General features: G+C 37.1%; 1 pseudogene; it reads left to right on the top strand.

The window, feature by feature from the left end:
- Positions 1-9,727, top strand: part of LOC107725754 (tyrosine-protein kinase receptor TYRO3-like) — a 26,377-nt pseudogene extending 16,650 nt beyond the window's left edge.
- Positions 9,728-10,795: the final 1,068 nt, after the last annotated feature.

Here is a 10,795-nt window from a genome sequence, read left to right as displayed (position 1 = left end):
TCATTTACAACATGATGTAATTAATGATCTGTGGGGTATTTTGAGCAGAAACGTCACAGACAAATTCTGGGGACTTGTATTTTATCTTGTAAAAAGGGACATAACAGGACCACTTTAAAGAACATGATATGCAGAAGCTCTGTCTAAAACAATGAATGGAAAAGATAGAATTATGATATATATATATATATATATATATATATATATATATATATATTCAGTGGCAGAAATAGAGTAAATAGTTAGCAAATGTAATTTCTTCCAGAATCCCCAGGATTCAAATCCATATGCTTAAACAAAAATGACTTTTTTTAGAGTTACATTTTGATTATGTGTCATAATGGGATGAGAAATATCTGTCTGTGATCCATTTGTAGGTGTCAAAGGGACCTGGAAAGAAGGTAAAACTTCCTGATGTGGATGTGGTAGTTCCTCCCTTCCAGCATGTGTTTGAAGGACTCAGCAGTTACTCAAATTACAGTGTGAGAATCCGGTGTGATAATGAGGTGGGCTCTTCCCCCTTCTCTCCCTGGGTGGGATTTCACACTCCTGAGGCAGGTATGTGAAACATTAGATAAGGTAATGACATTATGCATGCACGGTGTTTCTTTCTAATGTGTTCGGAGTCAAATTAACATAAATGGCATTGCTGTTGAAATTAAATTACAGACTTACATTCATGCATTTGGCAGACACTTTTATCCAAAGCAGCTTGTATTGTATTCAAAGTAAACATTTTATCAGCTCTTGCATTCCCTGAGAATCGAACCCATGACCTTGGCATAGCTAGTTCGATGCCCTGCTGTTTGAGTTACAGAATGGTGAGGTTCCCATGGGCAAAATTGATCAGATCTTCTCTAGTCCAAAATTTTTTTTTATTTTTTATTTTTTTAATATTTCATATTTTCGAAATGTGTGTAGACTATGTTGGAAAACTCAAATTCATTGGTCAGAAGGGTTTAGGTTTGAAAATCACATTGACATTTTCTATGATAGTTTTTGTTATTTGTTAATAGTTTGAATTAGATTTTATTTGTATATTTTCTGTTTTCATTTTAATTTCATTTAAGGTTTTAGTAATTTTGTTGTGTTTTTATTAGTTTTTTTTTTTATGTCAATAAAGTTTTTTATGTTTATTATGTTTTAGTTTTAGTTATTTTAGTACTTCAATTTAAACTAAATGAAAATGATAAATGCCCTGGCAACTAGCAAATGAAATAAAATGTTTTATTTTCTCTCTCTCTCTCTCTCTCTCTCTCTCTATATATATATATATATAAGAAAATAAGACTTATTTTTAGGACTTATTCGATATGTGATATGACAATTTAAAATATTTTTAATAAAAAAAAATAATAATTAAATTGCTAAATTACAGAAATTTTCCTTTTGCAGAATATAATTTCTTTTGATTTTCATGTGAAATTTGATCTGGTCACCCCTACACTTTGTGTCTGCATGAAGTGTGTTGAGGTACTAAGAGAGGAAGGAAGGAAGGAAATTGCGTTTGTAGAATTCAGATCCATCTCGAAGGAAGCTTATAGTTCTCTACAACATGGTTTGCTGCATACATCACTTAATTATTAGGTTTGGATCAATGAGAGCTAGTTGACTCTGACATATTTAATTATAAACTGTGGTAGAACAGTCCTGAGTGACTAACATTTTTAACATTCCATCGGGAATAAAACCATTAGCTGGTCTGACCAACGTTTTGGTGGGTTGGAAGTAAACAAATGGCCCAGAGAGCTGGTTCTGGCCAGATGCCTGGGGTGAGGGGGTTTGGAAGGGGAGGAGCTGGTGGATGGGTTTGAGGAGCAGAAGGGGTTTCTGAAGTTGACCCTGTTTGCATGTTTGTAAACTGCTAGCACTGGCTGCAATCCAGTAGATTCCAGGCTGAGTGGTACAATGCACCATTGTGCGTGTCCCCAATCCATTTCAATGCAATGCTGCCACATACAGCGTCCAATATGCTGCCGCCTACTGGCCAAAATAGTAATTGCAACTGTTTAAATGGATTTGATTACTGCTGAATTTTTTTCCCTAGTTGACTCTGACATATTTAATTATAAACTGTGGTAGAACAGTCCTGAGTGACTAACATTTTTAACATTCCATCGGGAATAAAACCATTAGCTGGTCTGACCAACGTTTTGGTGGGTTGGAAGTAAACAAATGGCCCAGAGAGCTGGTTCTGGCCAGATGCCTGGGGTGAGGGGGTTTGGAAGGGGAGGAGCTGGTGGATGGGTTTGAGGAGCAGAAGGGGTTTCTGAAGTTGACCCTGTTTGCATGTTTGTAAACTGCTAGCACTGGCTGCAATCCAGTAGATTCCAGGCTGAGTGGTACAATGCACCATTGTGCGTGTCCCCAATCCATTTCAATGCAATGCTGCCACATACAGCGTCCAATATGCTGCCACCTACTGGCCAAAATAGTAATTGCAACTGTTTAAATGGATTTGATTACTGCTGATTTTTTTCCCCATTATTTTCCACTATAAATAAGGGTGTAGTACTCTCTTCTATCCATTTAAAATCCATTACACGGATTCCATTGGCCACCAAAAAAAAAAAAAATTAGTGGAGAAAATGTGAAAATATTCCATCTGGGCCTGGCTGTGACTTATTTATTGTTATGCAGAGGCGTTTGACTCATACTGTTGTCTGTACAGTGGTAACTGACCCTTTGCACTCTCCCTTTTTTTTTTGACTGTTTTCATAACTTTCTTACACAGCACCATCAGCAGCTCCAAAGAACTTTACCTTTGAACTCAGCGAGCAGCAGCTCACTCTGTCCTGGGCGGCACTGGAACAGGAGGAGCTACGTGGAAGGTTGCTGGCATATAAAGTGCAGTGGAACCAGGGAGGAGAGAGTCAGGTACATCATTGTAAAGGAAGACATACTTATAAAGGAAATTCTGCTACACTGACTCTGTTATTGAACTGAATTGATTCAAAATTGAAGCTGGATAATGACATTACTGTCTTCTTGTAGAGTTGCTTTATAGCTAAAATGAATGATTAATTTCGCAATTGATGAACATTGCAACATTGACAGTGTTATTGAACTGAATAGAATCAATACTGAACTGACTTGAGCTGAATATTTTCAGCCTTCTTGTGGCCACCATGGTGGGACTCCTGTTGATTGTACTGGTACGCAACAGAGGCAAAGAGACCCAGTTTGGGTATGTTTTTACTGAATGTGCTGCTCAAAATGTTGTAACTACACATTTTGTCTGGAATAGGACTGAAATCTGGTAAACTGTGATCCGTCCTTTTACAGTTTGGATCAGCTATGCTCAACATGATTAAAAACTTGATTAAAAAAATCTATCCAAGTTGCAGTCCAGGAATTTTAAATCCATTTTCTCACTTCTAATCATCATGTGTTTGTGTGTTTTACCTTTTTAGGCAGTTTGGTTAAAATGCATTTCGAAATTGTTATTTAAAAAAGAAATATGGGTTATTTTTTATGTTTTGGTTTGTTTGCAGGTCTGCATTTGCAGCTTCAGGAACAGATGTACCAGTTTCCTTTACAGCTGCCAGGTCCTTCAACAGGCAGTTCCCTGAGCCCCCTGAATCCACATGTAAGTGAACACGTTGCTGGCACGCATGACTGCACCATCATTGACATCCAACAGTACATGTTTTTACAGGAAATTATGAATTTCGACTCTGTTTCCCTCTAGTGGACAGTCTAGGAATCAACAGTGATTTGAAGGCCAAGTTACAGGATGTTCTCATCTCTGAAAGGCTATTAACTCTGGGACGCATGCTTGGAAAAGGTGCATTAATGACTTGGATGTTTATTTGATTAATTATTAATGATGATTCAGTGTTGAAAATAATTTTTGCTGTTTAGTAGTTTTGTGGAAGCACTGATACTTTTGTTTTCAGTGTTTTTTGATAAATGGAAAGTTCAAAAGAACTGAATAGATGCTGAAATATCTTTTGTAATATTATAAATGTCCTTACTGTCACTTTTGATCAATTTAATGCAACCTTGCTAAATAAAATTATTAATTTCTTTTCTTAAAAAAAAAGAAAAAATCTTATTGACTTTTCAATGCTGGTGAATCCGTTTTCACAAAAATATAAAGCAGCACAACTGGTTTTGACATTGATAATAATAAATATTTCTTGAGAAGCAAATCAGCATATTAGAACAATTACTGAAGGATCATGTGACATTGAAGACTGGAGTAATTACAGGAATAAATTAAATTTTAAAATGTATTCAAATAGAAAATAGTTATTTGAAATTGCAATAATATTTCACTTTATTTCTGAACAATATAACAAAAACATTACTTTAATTATGTTCATTGCTGTCAAAATAATATATATTCTCACACATATACATACACACACAATTTTAATAGCATCTGGGTTTTGTTTTCTAGGCGAGTTTGGCTCTGTGAGAGAAGCTTTTCTCAAATCAGAAAATAACTCTGGACAGAAGGTTGCTGTGAAAGTCCTAAAAAGTAAGTGTACTTCTAAAATTATTGGTTTAATGAGCAGTTGGATGTCTATGGCCCATGATATTGGTGTTGTCATTGTTTCTGTGCATTGATGCATCTCTCTCTGTGCTCTTACAGCTGACATTAACTCATCCAGTGACATTGAGCAATGTCTGAAAGAAGCTGCCTATATGAAAGACTTCCATCATCCCAATGTCATTGAGCTCATTGGTTAGTGGGCACACTTTTCCTTTGCTGCTTGACCTTTGGGTTACAATCTGTTTGCTTTAGCATATGGAACAAATATGGTTGTGATTTCACTCCCGCAGGTGTGAGTCTGCACAGGAGAGCCCAGCAGAGGCTACCTATTCCTATGGTGATCCTGCCCTTCATGAAACATGGAGATCTCCACACATTTCTTCTCATGTCACGCCTCGGAGATGAACCTTTTGTATGTTTATTACCTGTCACTTCCTGAAACACACAGCTACTGTAGATGTAGATGTCTGAAGTTGTCTCTTGTTTGTGTAGACTCTCTCTCAGCAAATTCTTATCCAGTTTATGCTGGATATTGCTCGAGGGATGGCGTATCTGAGCAACAAAAACATCATCCATCGGGATTTGGCTGCTCGCAACTGCATGTGAGTTATTTCATGTGCATGTAACAGGGACACATTTTTGATCATATTTAAAGTGCATGTAAACTATCCAAATAGTTTATATTGCTAATTAACCACAAACTCTCTTGATTAGCTCAAGTGTAATATTTCTTGTCATCTGCATCCTCAATTTTAGGCTCAATGAAAACATGAGCGTGTGTGTAGCAGATTTTGGTCTCTCAAAGAAAATCTACAGCGGCGACTACTATAGACAAGGATCTGTCTCTAAGTTGCCTGTAAAGTGGATCGCTTTGGAAAGCCTGGCAGATAATGTCTACACAACACAGAGTGATGTGGTAATGAACACTGTTTGTCTGTATACGTTATTTCTTTAATATTAGTTGTTAGTATTTCATAGTTTTAGACATTTTAAAAACATTCTTCTTAAAATAGCAGAAGACTTACTATTTCATTGCTATTCTCACAACGGTTGGTTATACAATTTAGTGGTTATAATATAAATATATTTGACCACAGAATGATCAAACAAAATCTAGTATCCCAGAAAGATATGTAATATATTAAAATGACAGTTTCTGAAAACAAAAATGCTCATGATTTCTTTACTGTGTTTACTAGTGTATATAGCCCTTGTTCATCTGGTAAAGCTTTTACTGTGCCTGGTACTAATGTTTTTTTTTTTGTTTTTTTTTTAGTGGGCATTTGGTGTGACCATGTGGGAGATCATGACTAGAGGCCAAACACCTTATCCAGGGGTGGAGAACTCAGAAATATATGAGTATCTTATCAAAGGAGAAAGACTCAAACAGCCTCCTGACTGTCCAGCTGACATGTAAGTTTTATTAATTAATATATCATATTAGGGATGTCCCGATCAGGTTTTTTGTGCCCCCGATCCGATCAGAGTCATTTGATATTGAGTATCTGATCCGATCCGATACTTGTATATTCCTGTAGGAATGTATGTTTGGTGCACACTTCAAGTATACAGAGTGTATGCAGAGTTGTGCAGAGAGTAAAAGAAATATATGTATGATGTATGTATGTATATATGTATATATATTACAAGATACACTCTCTCACTCTATGTATATATATATGCACACACTGTATAAAGACATTGGCAGATGTACTGTAAACATGTTACAATGGTAGACATTGTAAACAGACCTTGTGGTCATAATTATGAATATGGGACTATTTGATAGAAACTTCTTGTATTTTATACATATAATAAGCAGAGTAATTGCAACATAAAGTGAAGATAAGGTTAGAAAGCATGAAGCTTGCGGTGTCAGAACGCCAGTCTGTCAGTCAAATCCGAATCAAGACTCAACCCATAGCAACGACGTCTCAGATAGCAGATAAAAGTAAACTATAAATGAATGAGTGATTGTTACAAAAGTGTGCCTCAAATATACTGAACATGGAAGCTCAAATATGACGCGCTAGAACAGACCTCACTTTTCTCGCCTTTCACACACATTTGAGTGTCTTCTTTTCTTTCTAATGGCGGTAGGCAAACCCACTTAAGTTAACTCTTTCCCCGCCAAACACGGGATTTTCCGTTATTTATGAGAAAACGCTTCCCCGTCAAACATAGAATTTTCCGGGTTTCCCCAAGTAGGTATAGCTGCAGACCGGAGATCTCCAAAATGGGGCATGAACTCCAAAAGTGGGCAGAACCTCCAAAATGGGGCGGGTTCTCCTCGCGCAAAGACTTTCACCATTGGCTGTGGCTTCAGCCGATTGTTTATAAATTAAACATTGTTTCTAGTTCATCTAAATAAAATATGCTATATAAATAAATATTCTCCGTGAGAGCAGAGCCCAAAGCTCGTGGCCAGCGGTGTTCGGACCGGAGTTTGAACCTCTGCTTCATGATTTAAACGCGAATCACCCACGGCTCGTCCCAGTGCAGGGGAAAGATTTTACTCTATCGCTTTGTTCCAAGCAATGGGGGCGTCCCGGGGCACGAAAGTAGGAGGGGGTAGTGACGCTGGGTGTAACTAAAAAGGTGCCATTGTCCGGTGAGGTCCGTTTGGGGAGTTACGAAACAATCTCATATCGCATTATCTTATTAACTGTTTATCTCCTGAACTGTGCGGAGTTTGCACTGAAGTGGATTGGGGGAAAAAATTGCACATGCGTGTCATGTGCCTGTCTGTCAATGGGAGAAAGCCACACCCTATTTTGGAGCTCCCACCCCCTTTCGAAGTTCCCGCCCCCATTTGGAGATCTCCAGGTTGCAGTTATACCTTTCTCGGTTTCCGTGTTCTTGCTGTTATACGTTCGGGGGCGCTATTGTGCATCTCCTGAATGAGTCTAGAATGTGCCGATCAAAAACACATGCAAATAAGATGCAGAAACGAGCGATCTCGTATGTATGCATATGAGAACAATGCGATCATCAACAATAAACAGTATATAAATGAAAACTGTCTAATGTTACCAAGTGAAATGGCGATCCAGGAAGTGGCAAAGGACTGTGAAACTTTGGGGGTGTTGATGGAAGAGATCTACTGCATCTTTGCTTTGATCATCCTACTGAATATGATCCAGATGTAGTATTTGATAAAAACATGATTTTCTCTGCTTTTTGCTCAAAATGTTGCTTTTTTTTTATTATAAAACTTAACTACATTCAAGTGTTGATAAAAAAAGAATGGTTGAAGCTAGAATAAAATGGTTTAAAAGTAGAGGCTCTGTTCTTTATTTTGGTGTATTGCATGTTCAGATATTTATAAAACAAAATATTCTGGGGGCCATGAAATTTGAGTGAAAATCATAAAAAATGCTGGCAACTTTTTTCAAAAACGCTTTGCAGCCTCCTACTGCACAACATCGGCATGACAGCTGATATAAAATATGGATCGGACTGAGGAGAGCCGATACCGATCAGTTAAAAATATGCTTGATCGGCCCCGATCCCGATCCTTGAGATCGGCTCGGGACATCCCTATATATCATATATATTTATATATAGAGAATGTCTCTAAAAGAGAAAGTCTCTAAAAACATTCCTTTTTGCATTTATTTGATCAAAGACTGCATCTATTTGATACAGAAATACAGCAAAAACTGTAAAATTGTGAAATATTATTACAATTTAAAATAACTGTTTTCTGTTTAATGTATTATACATTTTTATTTATTTCTGTGATCAAAGCTGAATTTTCAGCATCATTACTCCAGTCTTCAGTGTCACATGATCCTTCAGAAATCATTCTAATATACTGATTTGATGCTCAAGAAAAATTTATTATTATTTCTTATGTCATAATTTTTGTGGAAACTGTCATAAATTTTTTCAGGGTTCTTTGATGAATAAAAAGTACAAAAGAGCAGCATTTATTATATTTTTTTGTAACAATGTAAAAGTATCTATTTTTGATCAATTTAATGCATCGTTGCTGAATAAAAGCATTCATTTCTTTAAAAAAAACGTATTAACGGCAGACTTTTGAACGGTAGTGCATTTAATGCTAAATGTCACAAAACTCTTTAAACCCACACTAATTTTAGATATTAATTCTGCTTGTAAAAAAAACAACAAAGATTTTTGAAGTATGTTTTACAAGAAAATACTGTTTAATTTTTTCTGCTTCAAAATTTCATGTTAAATCATATGTTTTACTTTTGCCGTTTCTTTATAATTGTTTTAGAAATTTACTAGCAAATTTTACACCAATTTTACACCAGTGTATATATGTAATATAAAAACTATCCCATCTTTTCTCACTTCCAGTTATGAAATCATGCATAGCTGTTGGTCTCCTGTCCCAAAGTGTCGTCCTAGTTTTCAACACCTTATTGACCAGTTGGAGCTCTTGTGGGCAAAGCTGAATCCAGCTCCTGTAAAAGAACCGCTGCTGTATGTGAACCTGGAGGAAGAGGATGGAGAACAGGCCTCTGGGCTGGTGGCAGAGACCGGGACCCATAACAGTGAAGAGCTCTCGTGGGGGGTACCGTGGCAGTGTGCAGGTATAGAGGAAGATGAAAAGGACTGGCTAATGGTGTCATCAGGAGCTGCTCTTGCTATTGGTGGAGACTACCGGTACATCATCAACCCACATGGTAGCAGTATTGATGAAGAAAACAGGCACTCTGATGACGGCCTGTCGGAGGATATCAGGGACGAGGAAGAGGATGTTATCATTAATGTGTGATTTTTGTTGTTATTTTTCCCCATGCTTACATAATCTAGTAGTTTGCACAACTTGTCAAGACTCTTGTAAAAGAACAGTGGGTCCGTAAAAACATTCCTTCGTTGTTTTACTGGTGAAATTCCAGGAATAATGCTTAACAGAAAGAACTGTTCTCCATGCTAACTCTAGAGGCATGACGTGTACGTACAATCAGCTGCTAATACCTTTTATAAGCATGATTTGACACCTTTATTTCAATGGTAATTACTAATAATGACTGTAGCAAAGCCATTGTTTCAACAAATGTGATGCTTAGGCTACGTTAACACGACAACGATGTAGTCAAAAATGGAATTTTTTTTCCCTTGCGTTTTAAAAAATGTTCACGTATACACAACTTTTTCAAAGCGATTCACGTTTACACATATTCGCGAAAACGGCCAAAAACGTTGTATTACGTATGCCAGGACAGTAGTTGGTGCTGTTACCTTGTTAGTAAACAGTACCTGTAAGGAAGTGACGATTATATGATGTATATGATGCGTCTCCGCTGTCGGTTGTAATATTGGTGAAGTAAATCCACACTTTGCTGAAGAAGCGTTAGCAAACTCTTGAGCAGCAACAACAGTACCATGTACTCCGCCATTATTGTGTATGTTTGTTCGCGCTTGCCTTTAAAATCGACACGTATTGCCCATGTCTACATACCTAACACGTACTACGCACGTGCATGACGTCACCGTTTTCAAAGATTCCTGTATTGGGTGTTTGCACGGAAACGATAACGGTGGCGTTTTCAAAAACGTGCACTTTGAAACCCGTTTTCAAAAATATGCGTTTTCAGGCCCCAAAACGCCGTTGTCATGTAAACGAACAGGCAAAACGCATAAAAAGTTTACCGTTTTTGGCTGAAAACGTTGTCGTGTAAACAGCCCCTTAGTCAGAACTGTGATTTTTAAAGTGTAAAATGTACATCTTTGTGCAAATGTGTCTTTGCTGGTACAGTGCCGGCATTTTTTGTGTTTTGTACGTGTGAAGTGTCAGTCACGTCCTGGGACTCACATATGTGGTGCCTTTGTTTTTAAACAGTTTCTGCACATTTGTTACGTTGCATGAAGAAATTCCTTTGGATTTATAATGCATACTATGACATAAGATCAGACTGTCATTGTTATATTTGTACTTAAAGAATGTTCCAGTGTTCTGTCAATTTGTGCTACCCTGTCAGATTTTGCTACCTCCCATTAAAACAGTGGGTAGTACAATTCGACAACGAAAAATGCTACCTGTAAAATTATGGTTTATTAACATCTACACCTACCACAACCCTAAACCTACCCTTACAGTAATGCAAATAATTATGTGTTATATTCGAGGTTGTAGCTAGAAGGGATACAGTTACAGGAAACCAACAATAAATATTTTTTTCTACCTATTAGATTGTGTTTTATTAAAGTCTACACCTACCCCAACCCTAAACCTACCCTTACAGTAATGCAGATACATTAAATATTGTTCAGCATGAGAAAAAGGACACAATATTGATGTGCGCATGCATGCGCAGT

This window comes from Sinocyclocheilus rhinocerous, unplaced genomic scaffold, assembly GCF_001515625.1.
Source record: "Sinocyclocheilus rhinocerous isolate Xijiao unplaced genomic scaffold, SAMN03320098_v1.1 scaffold1004, whole genome shotgun sequence".
NCBI lineage: Eukaryota > Metazoa > Chordata > Actinopteri > Cypriniformes > Cyprinidae > Sinocyclocheilus > Sinocyclocheilus rhinocerous.
This window is presented reverse-complemented; position numbering and strand designations above follow the sequence as displayed.